At 40.6% G+C, this 14,907-nt stretch overlaps 1 pseudogene; it reads right to left on the minus strand.

Annotated features, from left to right (window-relative positions):
• Positions 1-10,034: 10,034 nt before the first annotated feature.
• LOC129085873 (translationally-controlled tumor protein-like) lies at positions 10,035-10,597 on the minus strand (annotated as a pseudogene).
• Between the last annotated feature and the right edge of the window lie 4,310 nt (positions 10,598-14,907).

Below are 14,907 nucleotides of genomic sequence, written 5' to 3' on the forward strand. Positions count from 1 at the left end.
TGCAGACACGTCAGGAAGAAGAGAAGCAAGTCAAGTATGGAGGATGAAGGAAAATCAAAATTCGTTTTCCAAGAGCCCTGTTCTAATGTTTCCATGTGTCTTTTCTCAGACACAAGGAAAAGGAAAACAAGAGGAACAAAAGTGCTATCAAAAATCACTTCCAACTCCCCAGAAATGTAATTTGCCTCACCTCAGGAAACAAAGAGGCCAATAGAACCCAAGCTTCCATAGGAACTTATGGAACGTAAAACAAAGTATTCTAATGGTAATTTCAGAAGTAAAGAGACCCGAAAGATTTTAATATTCAATGCATTTATTCATTTTCAGTGTTAAAGCTGTCTGTTAACAAGGCAGTATTGTTCAGCATTGCAGCCCTGGGGGCTCTTTACCGTCTTTCTGAGTACCTTATAAATCATATCGTCCCTTGAGAGAAGGGAGGCTTCGTTTAAGCAAAAAGAAAACAAATTGCTCCAAACTATGGCTGCTTCAAAAATAGGCAAAAAAAAAGAGCAAGCATTAGACAGAAAAAGGGTGATCTAGACAGGCTTTCCAATAGCCTATGACGAGAGCCACAAATGTAATTTTTTTTAGTCCTCACCCACCAATACATTTATTGATTTTTTTTAGAGAGAGAGGAAGAGAGAGAGAGAGAGAGAAACATTGATCAGTTGCCTCCTATATGCACCCAGACTGGAGATCGAACCCACAACATAGGTATGTGCCCTGACTGGGGATCAAATCTGCAGACTTTTTGGTATACAGGACAGTGCTCCAACCAACTGAGGCCACCTGGCCAGGAAAGGGTGAGAGCCACGTAATTTTAAATTTTCTGGTAGCCACATAAAAAAATAAAATAAAATGAAACAGGTGAAATTAATGTTAATATAGGTAATTATTTTAACTAACCCGATACATTAGAAATATCATTATTTGAACATGTAGCCAATATATGAAGTATTAGGATTTTTACATATTTTTTTGTACTAAGTCTTTGATTCAGCATGGATTTTATACTTATGGCATACCTCATTTCAAACTAGCCTCATTTAAAGTGCTCAGTACTATGACAAAGGAGGCAAGGATAGACAATGGGGTAAAGATAGTCTCTTCAATAAGTGGTATTAGAAAAACTGAACAGATACATGCAAAAAAATGAAATCAGACCACTTTCTTACACCATATACAAAAATAAACTCAAAATGGATTACTAGATTAAATGTTAGACCTGAAACCATAAAACTCCTAGAAGAAAACACAGGCAGTAAATTCTTTGACATCATTCTTAGCAACATCTTCCTCCTCAAGCAAGGGAAACAAAAGAACAAATAAATGGGACTACATAAAACTAAAAAGCTTTTGCACAGTGAAACCAAAATGAAAAGACAACCCACTGAATAAGAGAAGATATTCAAAAATGATACATCTGATAAGGGGTTGATATCCAAAATACATAAGGAACTCATAAAACCTGACATCAACTGCCCCTCCACCCCCAGATAATCCAATGAAAAAATGGACAGATGTCCTAAATAGATATTTCTCCAAGGAGGACATACAGATAGCCAATAGACATATGAAAAGATGCTAATAGAGATGCAAATTAAAACCAGAATGAGGTATCGCCTCACACCTGTCAAAATGGCTATTATCAATAAATCAACAAACAACAAGTGTTGGTGAGGATGTGGTGAAAGGGGACCCCTTGTGCATTGTTAATGGGAATGCAGACTGGTGCAGCCACTGTGGAAAACGGGATGGAGGAGCCTCAAAAATTAAAAATAGTACTACCTTATGACCCAGCAAATCCTCTTCTGGGTATTTGTCCAAAAAAAAACAAAGACACTAATTTGAAAAGATACATGCATCCCCATTTCATTGGAACACTAGTAGTAAGAGCCAAGATATAGAAGCAACTTGGATGTTCAGTGATAGATAAATGGATAAAGAAAATGTGATACTTATATAAAATGGAATGTTAGCCAAAAAAAGAATGAAATCTTGCCATTTGTGGCAACAAGGATGGACCTAGATGGTAAGATGCTAAGTGAAATAAGTCAAACACAAAAAGACAAATACTGCATGATTTCATATGTGGGACCTAAAAACATAAAATAAATAACTAAACAAAACAGAAACAGACCCACAGATATAGAGAATGAGTTGATGGTTGCCAAAGGGGAGAGGATGAGGATGGGAATTTTTAAAAATTAAGTAAATAAAGTGCTCAGTAGTCCCACGTGGCCAGCGGTTACCATATAGGACAAAATAGGTCAAATCAATGGTTTACCCATGGCTGTTCCTCCCTAATGGCGTGCACTTTAATGTAATTGTGTCTTTGGTGATCTCTTTCTTTTGGCCTGGGGTTTTCTTCCCTTGAAGTCAAACTAACTCCTTCCTGAAAGATTACCTGTCCCTCCCATCAGAAACAATAGGATGTATAATCTCTGCTATCTTGAAACTCAACAAATCTGTGAGTACTTACCACCCGCTCACAAGATGAACATTAAATACCTCCTCCCTTTGAAGTAGTTTTAACCTGAAGTAAGAACTGGTGGCTGCTTCCCCAACTCCCATACTCTCTTGCCTTAATTGCTGTTGCTGTTTTGGGTTTTTTGCCACTTGCTTTCCTCAAACAGTCTATAGGCTCTGTTAAGTCCTTGTCCAATTCTTGTTTTGGTGTCTTCATAGTAGATCTCTCCACCTCAGCCGCAGTCTAGCAAATGCCAAACACAGAGCAAGGTGAAGTGAGGTGAGAAGATGCAGAGGGAAAGTAAAGGTGCGGGTGAAGAAATGTGTTTCACTCCTCTGAGGGCAATCAAACTGCAGGTGTTCGGGGTCACTGCTTCTCCTTCAATCAAAACCTTGATGAAGGTTGGGTAAAGAAGTATAATAAGAATGCATGGTTTAGACCCTCCAAAAAGGGTTTACCACCAATGGGTTAGCTAAGTTACACAGTAGGAAACTGTATAACTAAGTCACTGCCCAGGTAGGAAAAAAATGAATGCTCCACATGCTCTCTTGGAGCGGAGAAGAACAAGATTGCTGGCTTCTGGCCGCTCCCTTTCCTCACCCAAGGTCTGTGGTGGAGAGAGAAGCTCACAACTCTGGGGTCAGAGGGAGAAAGTGGAATCAAATCTTTACTTTCCTTTTCAGAGGTGTATGACCTCCCTGAGCCTCAGGTCTTTCATCTGTAGATTAAAATGGAGGCCCACAGGAAATGGCAAAAATAGTACAGAGAGGGCCCCTCTACCCTTCACTTAGCTTTCCCCAATGGTTAACACCATTCATAATTAGGACACAATATCAAAACCAGGAAATTGACATTGGTGCAGTCCATAGACTATATTCAAATTTCACTAGTTCTAAATGCACCCATTGTGTGTCTGTCCAGAGTTCTATGCAACTTCCTCATATGTGTAGATTTGTGTGACCACAACCACAATCAAAATACAGAACTGTTCCATAAACAGAGGAGAACTCTACCCCTATATAGTCAGGCCCCCACCCATCTCTCCCCTCTCCCTGGCAATCACAATCCATTCTCCATTCTATAATTTTGTCATTTCTAGAATGCTATAGAAATGGAATCATACAGCATACAACTTCTCATGTCAGCATAATGCCCTGGAGATTCATCCGAGTTGTTGCAGATATCAATAGTTTGTTCCTTTTTATTGTGGAAGCGTGTTCTACACAAGCTTGTTTTGAGGATCCCACAGAATAGCACAAAGTCAAGTCACTTGCACAGTGCTCAGTCAATGCTAGGTCTTTCCTGGTGGCTTTACTTCTGAGCTCTTGATGAAGATGGACACCCGGTTGGAGCGGCAATGCCCACATGCCATGAATTCATACTCAGTCTATCTTTCTGCTAAATAAAACCCTGTGATCAGAGCTCATTTGTTCACTCTTTCCTTTTAAAGGAAAGGATAGTAAGGCTCAGAGAGAGGAGGAGGCCAAGAGTGTAAGACCCCAGGTCACAGACTCCCAGCCCAGGGCTCTTTCTACTCTACTGCGCCTGCTTCCAGGCTTGCAGTCTGTGCCAGGGGTTTAAACCCCATGTGGTTCAGGTCAGTCTTTATTCAGCACATCAGCTGGAGAGCTGGTCTTCTCACTAAGCTGGTGAATCACATTTGAACATTGATCGAGCTGGGGCAAGGAATAAAAGATGATTGGTTTTTCACTAGGTATTCGATACAAAGCTCCAGCGAGCAGTCTTTATAACCAAGCTCCACTCAGCAGTAAAACAAGGTGGCATTCACTCATTCATTCAACAAAGGCTTTTCAAACTCCTACTGTGACCAACAATGGCGATGTAAAGTTGAACAAACCAATAGGTCCCTGGCTTCATGGAGTTTCCTGGAAAGGATGGTGACAAAGAGGGAAAGGAAAGCTGAGAAAGACTCAGGCTTTGTTTCCAAGTATTTTACTTCTGAGCTGTCTGCCCAGTGAGGAGCTCTGACTAAGAAGCCTTAAGTACCCATTAGCTCACTGAATCTTCACAAGTCAGTGAGAATGTTCATGTAGTTTCGGGGTGAGAGATGTAGTAAAGTGATTAAGGGAAAGGGTGCTCAAGACCAGCTGCCAGAGCTCTGTCTCAGGGTCCCCCAAAGTGACCACTGTGGGACCTTGGGTCCTGATTTCTTCATCTGAAACATAGGAGCCACGGGGTTTGGGTGAGGATTAAAGTGAATTGTTTAAATAAGGCACTAAATATAGTGCCAGCACATAGAAAACCCTCAATGCTTTAAGAATAAAAAAGTCTAACAGCATTATTTTTGTTCACAAAGTAAACCATATTTTAAAACTAAAAAATCCCAAAATTTTGGAGCAAAATTAAAAAGACATTTTGGTATATTGAAGTTCAGTTTGGGTTTTGATCAGAAAATCTGGCTTGGTGTCTTAGCTTTAATACTCTTTAAGTGGTGACTGTGGGGAAGTCATTTAAAATATGTTTCTCTGTACCAAAGTCTGCCTCTCAAGAGCTGTTGCGAGGATTCAGTGAGATAACATGCCTCGTTGAGTCAGGAACCAAGGAGCTGAACAAATATAGCTATTATCTTATCTCAAATAGAAACCCACTCACAACAGCTAAGCACAAGGGAAGTCATTTAGAGTGTCTTCACAGAACCCAGTGTGGAACATCACTCTGGATAAGTATTGTTAGAAAGGTCATTTCTAAGATACGAAAACCTCCACTTTTCAAAGAGTTCACAATTTTGTCGCTGGGCCCCCAGGTGAGTGGCAGCAAAGACAGGAAAGGATTGTGAGGGTGATGGGTATTTTCAAAAGTGCTCAGGAACATCCCTGACTCAGAGACCCCCCACCCCCAAAGTTAAAGCAGATGGGCCTTGTAGGAAGGAACCTTGGAGCATTCTGAGCAGAGGCTGAAGAAGCTACCCCAGGAATCCCTCCCCAAGGCCCATGCGAGGCCTGTGTGGGCGCTGATGGAGACCCCGCAGTTCAGACCTCAGCACTCCAGGCTTGGGCTTGGCCAACCCCTTCCCAGCCTCACCCTCAAAACAGCTCACTGCTCCTCTAAGTCTCCACTCCCCCTTTCTCATTTTTCCTTTATTTTACTTTTAATTTAAAATAAAGATGATGTAAGTTATTCATGATTACATATCCATTTCAAAAAAAAATTCAGACAATACAGAAATACATGGAGTTGAAAGCCTGCATTCACTGCCCCCTCTCCCAAGCCGTGTCCTTCTGCCTTGCGGGAGTCACGGTCATGGCTTGGCTGTCTGTCCATTTCACTCACCTGGGTGCTCATGCCCCACTCCAAGCTGTGACTCCCTGTGGACACCTGCCTTGTTTTGCCCACGTAATGATTTCAAGACTGAATTGCTCAGCAAGAGAAAGAACATCATAATTTTCTAACATATTTTTCTATCAATAAGCAACATTTCAGTCGAGCATTACTGGCATTAGAGGAGTTCTTTTCCAAGTGGATTTAAAGAGGGTTGAGTGGGCGGGCTCTGAAGGCTGACAGACTGACTCAAAAAAGGGGATGATACCCCCTACCTCAGAAAATTACCATGAGGGTTAAATGAGGGAACACAAAGAGCGCCTGAGCCGGCCCAGGCAGAGCCTAATGCTAGTTCTCATTATTTTATTAGAATCCATTATGTTTGCCTTCTAATTTACCTGTCAGACAGTAATCTTTCACTGCATTTTCAGGTTCTTAGTGGTTATCTCACACTAAGAATCCATCCAATTTACAGACTTCAAAAGGAGCCTGGTGAACTTAGGTTTCTGGTGATCCAGACTCCAGGCCCCAAGGAGTAGGGCCCAGCGGGAAGCACTCGCCAGCAGGTGTGGACATGTTTTCCTGGTCAGAGTAGTAATATATGTTCACAGGAGGAGAACTGGGAGCATATACACAGAAAATAAAATGAACCTCAACTAATGTGTCAAATGCTCCTACAGTTATGCTCCAAAAAAGAGTTATGGTTATTAATTTATCACAGGCGCTGTACCAAATATTTTACAGGGACTGACTTATTCAATGCTGGTGAGATAATAGAAAATATATATATTGGTCTCTGGCCCTGGTTCCTGAGACAGGGGCCCTGAAACACTTATAATTTCCTGAGTGATGAGAGCACTAGGAAAGTGCTCTTTGTTCTAGTGTTTGGCCTTTCACCCTCAGAGCCCTTTCAACACGGGGGTTCTGAAACCTTGTAATTTTCTGGGTTACAGGAGTGCCATTTGTTCTAATGAGGTGACTCTGATCAGGCTCCTGGGTGGGTGAGAGGAGTGAGTGGTCAAGAGGGTCTCAGGCCATCCCATTTTTGAAGGCTCTTAGGTAAAAAAAATAAATAACACAATTACATAAATTTGGGGAAAGCTGCAACATGTACATTTAATGAATGATCACTTGCGTACCAAAAATACAAGCAAGATGATTACAGGAATTCTAGAAAATGTTAACTAAAGGGGCTTGGAGACTCTGTGTCCAGAAACTAGACACAAGTGTGTACAATGAATATCCTCTTCTCAGGAAGTCTCTGTAAATGTATTTATAACCTTTGTGGATATAGCATCAATAGTCTAAACGTGTGGTCCTTTGTGGATGAGCTACTCAGGTGACCCTTCTGCCCCCAGTAAACCTCTCTGGGCACAGAGAAAGTGCTTCAATAAACATTAGTGATTTTAAGCATCATTATATCTTCTTCAGCAAAACTGAAACCATTACACTTACTGCAGTTACGCGTTGCACACTGTGCATCAGTGTAACTAGTATTTGTACTTCATGACTTAGTTCAGCCGGCAGCCCCTCTTTGGATAGGCCCCCAGTTACCTGCTCAGAGTTGGTAATGCTCGTGTTCATGCTCCGGTGCAATTCGTTCATACTTCTGAACCATAACCATTAATACTGTTCAGCAGATGTTTCCCCTTCTCCCTCTGCCCCCTTAAAGTTAAATGTGACCTTGTGTGTTTGACAAATCCAGCTGAATGAAAGTGATGTGCGGCGCTAAAAAGCTAACGGGTAGCGCTTCCTTTCCCTCTGCCACAGCAACCAGCAATGTTCCGGAATGTGGCTGTCAGCCTCTGCCCCGGATTGAGAACAACACAAGTAGAGGTCATGGACATATAGCATGAGCTCTGCCCTTAGCGACACGCAAAGTGGGAGGTTATTTGTTATTGCAGTATTAACTAGCCTGTACTGATTGATATAATCTGCTTTAGACTCACTGCTTTGTGATAATTCTGTTTACGTTTCTCTGTCTTCCTGACCATGACATTTTTAAGGGCAAAGACTATGTATGTCTTTCCTTATATAGGATTGTGTTATTCATTTCTGATTCTGGAGTTCCCAGTACAATGCTAGTGTGTGTGTGTGTGTGTGTGTGTGTGTGTGTGTGTGTACATATATGAACAAACCTTACATGTGGTCTGGCTGAGACATTGCTGCATTCATTGATGGAATCATGACATTGGCACATTTATGCCTTTTTTGGAATAAGGTCTTATTATTCATTTTTTCCCTCTCTTCTTGGGGTCCTTTGACACAACAGATCACCCACTGCCACATCATGGATTATTGCCACATCTTCAGCAACTCTTCTGATTGTATCAGACCTCTACTCACCTATCCACTTTTTCTCTCATTAATACATATATTCATTTATTCCTCAAATATTGTATGTCTACTATGTGCCAGACAATTGCCATAGGCAGGGGATATGGAAATGTATAAAATCTAGACCTCAGTCTAATGGGGGAAAACAGCCAAGCAATCAGATGTGAAAATGTATCATATAATGAAAATTACTTCTGTCAACACAGGGTATTCAAGGTATTTTTCTAATGAAAGAAATCCTTCAAATTTGAAAAATACTGTTATAGTATAATCCCCTTGTTTTTCAGACAAAGAAACTGAGGACTTGCTGGGCCAGGGAATTTGTCTGCTGGGCTTTGCAGCTCCCCTTGCTTAAAACAGCATAGAATGTTTTTGTGGAGATTGAAAAACGAAGGTCAAATTGAATAAGACTAGAGCCCCATCTATAAACAGACTGGTACCTCCAATGAAACACTCCAGGAGTGTGACATTGTCCTGTGTGTGTGTGCATCAGCTATAGGAGCCATGACTGTCCCAGGACCAGAGTACAAGTGGCTGAGCCAGCTATGTCTAAGGCTGTTAGGGTTGTGGAGTTTAGGGCTTGGTTAAGCTGGACATGTGATGAACTTTTTCCCTCTAAGGAAGTCAGGGTGGCCTAGAATACAGGCTTTGGCCTGGACAGATTTGGGTTCAAATTCTGGTTCAGCCACTTAATAAGCATGTGCTATTGTGCTAGTATTTTAACTTCTTAGACACTCAGTTTCCTCATATATAAAATGGAGATGACAACTTAGAGTTGTTGCGAAGATTCACTGAATAATCTACATAAGGCACAGAGATCTGTGGAAATCCACACCATACAGCAGATGTTGATTGAAAGCAGGCCCACTGTCTGCTGCTACAAAAGCCACTACTCGAGAGGCAGGTGCTGATGTAAAGGAAAGTGGTTTATTTTCAGGTGCTGGCCACATGGAAGATGGGGGACGCATGTCTCAAAGCTCATCTCCTGGGAAGGTGGGGGACTCACATCACAAAGTCCATCTTGCCCATCTTGCCCATCTCAGTGGAGGCAGAGGTTTTTATAAGGCGACAGAGGAGAACAGAACAAAGAGATCAAGGGAGGGGGTTGAAAAGTTCTCTATGTGCAGTTGAGCACAGCCCATTCCAATAAAGCAAGTGACAGTCCAGTGTGCATCATCCTGGTTTAATCATCCTGGCGTCACGTCATCCTGGTTCCACTGTTGAATATCAGCAAATCTCCTGGAGCTGGGGTGCTTAAAGGTCGGAGACTGACTCTTGAAATTAGTTCCTAGGATTCTTATACAAACATGCTCTTTACTTATTAGCTACATATTAGGTCAGCCTCAGCACTTAGAGAAACAATGTCAAAAGAATGGTGAGGTGGGTTATAATTTCACATCATTACAACTTTCCACTGTTACAAGTCCGCAGTCAATTTTTCTTCCATTTCTATGGAAGTTGGATGGTTGTAGCTAAAACATTTCAGAAAACTAGAAAAAATCAGGATCCAGTATAGTTCATAGGTGAAAAGTACAATTTTATAGACAATTAACTGAAGTCTAATTTCCAAAACTGTGTATAATAGATTCTACTGCAACATAATTTTCCTTCTAAAATCACCCTCATTTTCATAAAAGGGCCAAATCAAGACCAACTCATTTACTGCATTAAGTCCAGTTTCAATTTGACCTGATTATTTGCATCAACAGGAAGGGCAATTAATCATTTAGGTTCTCTTTTTTGTTATTTGTTTAAATGCATTTTATTTTTAGACAACCAACATGACATGTTTTTTTTTCTTAAAAACAATGTATTTGCTCCAAATAAATCAAGGTCAAAATAAACGAGCTCAAGATAATGTCAGTCCCATTTGTCCCAGTCCTGGTGTGTGGAAGAAAAGCAGTAGCCAGTTATGATAACAGGTGATACACCCAGTTTGCCAAATTTGTTAACATTTTTCCATTTCTAAATCATGCTGAAAGAAAACCACATATGGGGTCACGCTGTCCTCACATAGTCCAGCAGAACAATCATGCCATCTGGATTCATATTTTCACCAATAAGAACTAGTAGTTTTTTAAATTAGCAAGGACATGCTTGATTTGTTCTGCAGCCCCTGTCATAAAAGGTTTTACTTTTTCTGGTCTCTGTTCTTCAAGTTTCCCTTTGACTGATTTCATGTAATCTTTGATGTAATTTTTATAGCTTCCTTTTTGAACTTAATTTCCTGCAAATGATGGTTCCTGACAATATCAACACTGGTGATTACTGTGTTTTCAGTACCTTTGCCCTTGGGGCCTTCAGCGGAGGCATTTCCACCAACAAGTGAGTTATCAATATTACCTTCCGTCCTATGAACCATCTTCCCCTCTACATCCAGACATAGCCCATCTGTGACCTCCCAGATCTTGTAGACATCAGAGAACATCTCATCATGGTTGATGAGGACCTGGTAAATGATGATGATGATGGCTGAAGGAAATGACAGTGGCTCTAGCTGAGCACAAGCCTGGAGCTCTAGAGAGCATGATGCAGCCAGAGCAGTGCTCCAGGGTGGGGGCAGAGAGGCAGGGAACAGACTTTGCCTGCAATACATAAAGGTTTGGGTTAACTTCTCAAGTTCTCGAGATCCCCAACATGTCTTGAGGTTCTTCTTTGCCATCTGCCAGGAGAGCAACCTTTGCTCTTTACCTGAAAAGACTGATCAACCATATCAATAAGTAAGGTACCAGGCCATTTCTCCAAAGGGCCTTTCTCAGCTCCAAAGTCAGTCTTTATTACTTAAAGCTTTTGATTGACTTCCTGAGTCCAGGCATGTCACTCTCAGATATGAAGTTCCAGTCAAAGACTTGGTTAATAAAACCACACTTGAAAACTGGAAGAAATCCGATTCCTATTGGATTCATGCAAATAAACATATTACTATGAAAATAAGAATACTCATTAAGAGTTTTTAAATTCTGATCAAGTAGGGAGAAAAATATAAATGCATGAATTTTGTTACAATTTACCAAACTGCTCTAAGAAACCAAACAAGGTTTGTTTGTTTTTTTAATTAGCAATATTTTGAACAAGGTCATAGGAACAATAATTATCCTTAATTCATTCAGTCCCACAATCAATTCCTGTTTATCCCCATTATCCACCAGTAGCTCTATGAATTCCGTCATTCCTCAGAGCCCAAAAAATTTCCATCTATCTCAAAGGTATGATTTGAAAATTTATTCTCAGAAATTCCTATTTTGGAATAAGTCAGAAGATGTAACATTTTTGCAAATGCATCTCTAAATGACCAAAAATACCCCTGAAAATACCATAGCTATAGACCTGATTACAATGTAATTGACAAAGAAATTTGCTTTTTTTGTAACAACATTTTAAGATAACAATCAGAATTACAAATGAAAGTACATCAGACCAAGAAATCAATCAATTTGTTCCCCACTTGTACCTGAAGTTCCTGTTGGGAAATAACAATTGGTTTTGGAAAATCAAAGGGAGCTTTTGGCTTTTTGACTTGTCATTAAAATTATCACTTTTGTTTACCATCTGTCTGTGTGCCTTTAGTTTTCTTTCTTTAATTCTTTTTTCAAATTTCCATTTCCTTTCTTGAGTAGTCCTTTCCCATGTCCTTCCTTCCCATATGTCCCTTTCCTTTATCCTTTCTCTTTTTCTTGACATTTCCTCAATTCCTTCTCTTTTGGCTCCTTCCCTCTACACAATTCTTCTTCAGCTTGCATAGAACCTCTTCAACTTACACACACCTCTGTAACTTTCATAGTCCCTTTTAGTTTGCCCTTTTAACATATCCAGAAATTAGAACGATTTGCTTTTATTCTATTTGCTTCAAAATATTTTGCCATAATTTATACCTTTTATTGCCAAAACCATTTATTTTTCCCAACTTAATTAGAATTTTCAATTTTTAGTGGCAACTAAAAGTAACCAATTAGCATTCTTTAGACTGGCAAATTTATGAACACATTTCATAACTCAGAAACAGTTTTTTCCCCCCATTGGCAAATATATTTACATTTTTATTCTTGGTGATTGCTTCATTCTTTTAGAGTGCTCAAAAGTGAGCTGTTTAATTATCTAGTGACCACAACAACTTTTAGGAGGCTGAAAAAGAGGCAGGAGAGATATCACTCTTGTACAGCGTTAACTGCTTAAGTTAAAAAATGCCAGTGTTTTCCTTTTCTTTCTGAATTTTAATGTCTGAGAGGGAAGTAAGCTCTCTCCCCTGCTTTAAACCAGCAATTTAAATCCTTTATTAATAGAACCCTTATGATGTAACAACATGGAAGTTTGGACATGAGATTTTTATCCTATTTACCAGAACTTTGGCAAAACAATTCAAGATTGAGACTGAGATGTTCTTTTCAAAGAAGAAACAAAAATTAAACCTAAAGCAAAGACAAATTTCAAACAAGTACTTTCAAATTAAATCCTCTAAAAGGAGGGACTGGGACAGTAGATTTGGAATCTTATCTCACACTAGCTGATATCACGAAACCCAAACGTGGAGAAGGAGAAATTCTTGGAACATACCAAACAACAAAGATCAAACCACGTCTCCTAAAGATAAGAAGGCAAGCAAACCAAGTGTAACCAAAACAGACAGACAAGAGCTGTCAAACAGAAAAACTTCTTCCCATAGAGGAATAGAGAAACAAAACTAACAGACAATTAAAAAGCTGCATGCAACAAGAAAAGCAAACAATACCCAAAGCAAAACCAAAAGACCACTCCAACCAAATCTCACACTGGGGAACTGGGACTTTCTTTTCGTCACGGAGCCATGCCTACGTCCGAGCAGTGCCTATGAACTCCTATAGAATCCTGAATGGTTCAAAGAACCTAAGTGGTGGAGCAGGGACTCCTCATCATGCACACCAGGAACCTACAGGCTGGGCTCATCCGCCCACCTACAACCCACAGAGCATGTAAAGGCAGTTGATGCTTTGAGGGGAGAACAGGAAGGGTCCCCAAGATTAAGAACTCTCAGTAGCTCCTGGGAGATTCCTGAAAATCCCTTCCATGGGGTCAGCCTGCCACAAGCAGCTGGGGTTCCAGCCTGAGCTTTCTGGGTCCTACCAGAGTCCATGCAGTCCCCATCTGGAGTTGCCAAACACTGTAATTGAAAGCAGGATTGGCTCCCTGCTGCTACAAAAGCCAGTACTAAAGAGGTAGAGGCTGATGTAAATTAAAGTGGTTTCTTTTCAGGTGCAACCACCTGGAAGCTGAGGGGCTCATGTCTCAAAGCCCATCTTCCTCAGCTCAGTAGAGGGAGAGATTTTTATAAGGAGGGGGAGGGGAACAGAACAAAAAGATCAAGGGAGGGGGGTGAAAAGTTCTCTACGTGCAGATGAGCACAGCCCATTCCGATAAGGATAAGTGACGTCCAGTGTGTGTCATCCTGGTTTAGTCATCCTGGCTTCACATCATCTTGGCTCCACTGTTGAAGGTCAGGAAATCTTCCAGAGCTGGGGTGCTTGAAGATCGGCATCTGTATCTTTTGAAATTAGTTCCTAGGATTCTTATACACACATGCCGTTCATCTACAAGCTACATATTAATCAGAGTCAGCACACAGAAGCAATGTCAAAAGAATAGTGGAGTGGGTTACAATTTCCCACCATTACAATTTTCCACTGTTACAATGTTATTGTTCCCAATGTCATGGTCAAATCAAATAAAAAATGCAAAGTACTTAGGCGAGAGGATGATCAATATAAATTAGTCATTATTTTCATTATCAAATATATACAGAGCATGACATTTTTAAGAAGCCAATATTAGATTTGAGTATGCCTAAATCAATACCCAAGGACAGAATATGTTTTGCCTGTGGATAGTTTCATGTGTATTTTTATTTTGTATAGATTTGAAGTTACTAAGGAGACGGAGTGTTTGCCTTGAAGCTCATTGAAGGTTCCAGCAGATATCATTTAGATGAACTACCTGGCTTGAGAAACAGACGTGGATTATAGCCAGGCACCTCATGTGCACGGTCAACCAAGTCTATTAAAACAGTGAGATACTAAAATCTAATGCAAAAGATCTGCTCTACATCACCTTGAGTTTACAGAGCCCTGAAGCCCATAGAAATCACTTTTTGTGACCCACCAAAAGGATGTGCTGAAGATAAAGTTCAGACAATTCTGAACCAGAGCCAGGGGAAACTCAGTGCTATAAGCTATCTCTCAGCCTTTAAGACATACACAACCACAAAATGAACATAACATCCCAAAACAATCTTGCTAAAAAACAGGCATTATCTGCAGGGGGAAAGAATTGGAAATTGCCTGACAAGCAAAGATATTTTAAATCTCTTTGGTTCTCAGAATCATTGTGTTGCTCCAGGCGAGGGCTCAGCTTCTATGATGTCAGCCCCAGGGCAGGTAGTGACTGATGGTGGAGGGGGAACTCTGAGTGTGCCCACGGCCAGCCTGGGGTCAGGCGTGCTCATAATTTGAAGGGTGAGGGAAAGTTGAGAATCAGGATGAGGCATGTAGATGGTATGGAGGACCCTAGCCCTCCAGTGGCAATCAAAAGCAGTCATCCAAAACAAGGTGACCCGGGCAACTTCTTCTAGCCTACAAATTTTCTAGAGCTGTCATCTACCACTCAATTCAAAATGTCCTGCTAGGAGCCTTCCATTTGTAGTATGAAAAAGCAGAGGTCCAGTAGAGTTATTAACTCTCATGATCTGAAAACCAATGAGCTCATAGCCTTTAAAGGCACTGGGTTTGCCCAATTTTAAATCCTCTCAACAGTTTTGAATTTGACACCGTTAAACTATATAGCTATATCCATTC

This window comes from Pteronotus mesoamericanus, unplaced genomic scaffold (assembly GCF_021234165.1).
Source record: "Pteronotus mesoamericanus isolate MK-2021 breed Mesoamerican mustached bat unplaced genomic scaffold, CSHL_Meso_final scaffold_36, whole genome shotgun sequence".
Taxonomy (NCBI): domain Eukaryota; kingdom Metazoa; phylum Chordata; class Mammalia; order Chiroptera; family Mormoopidae; genus Pteronotus; species Pteronotus mesoamericanus.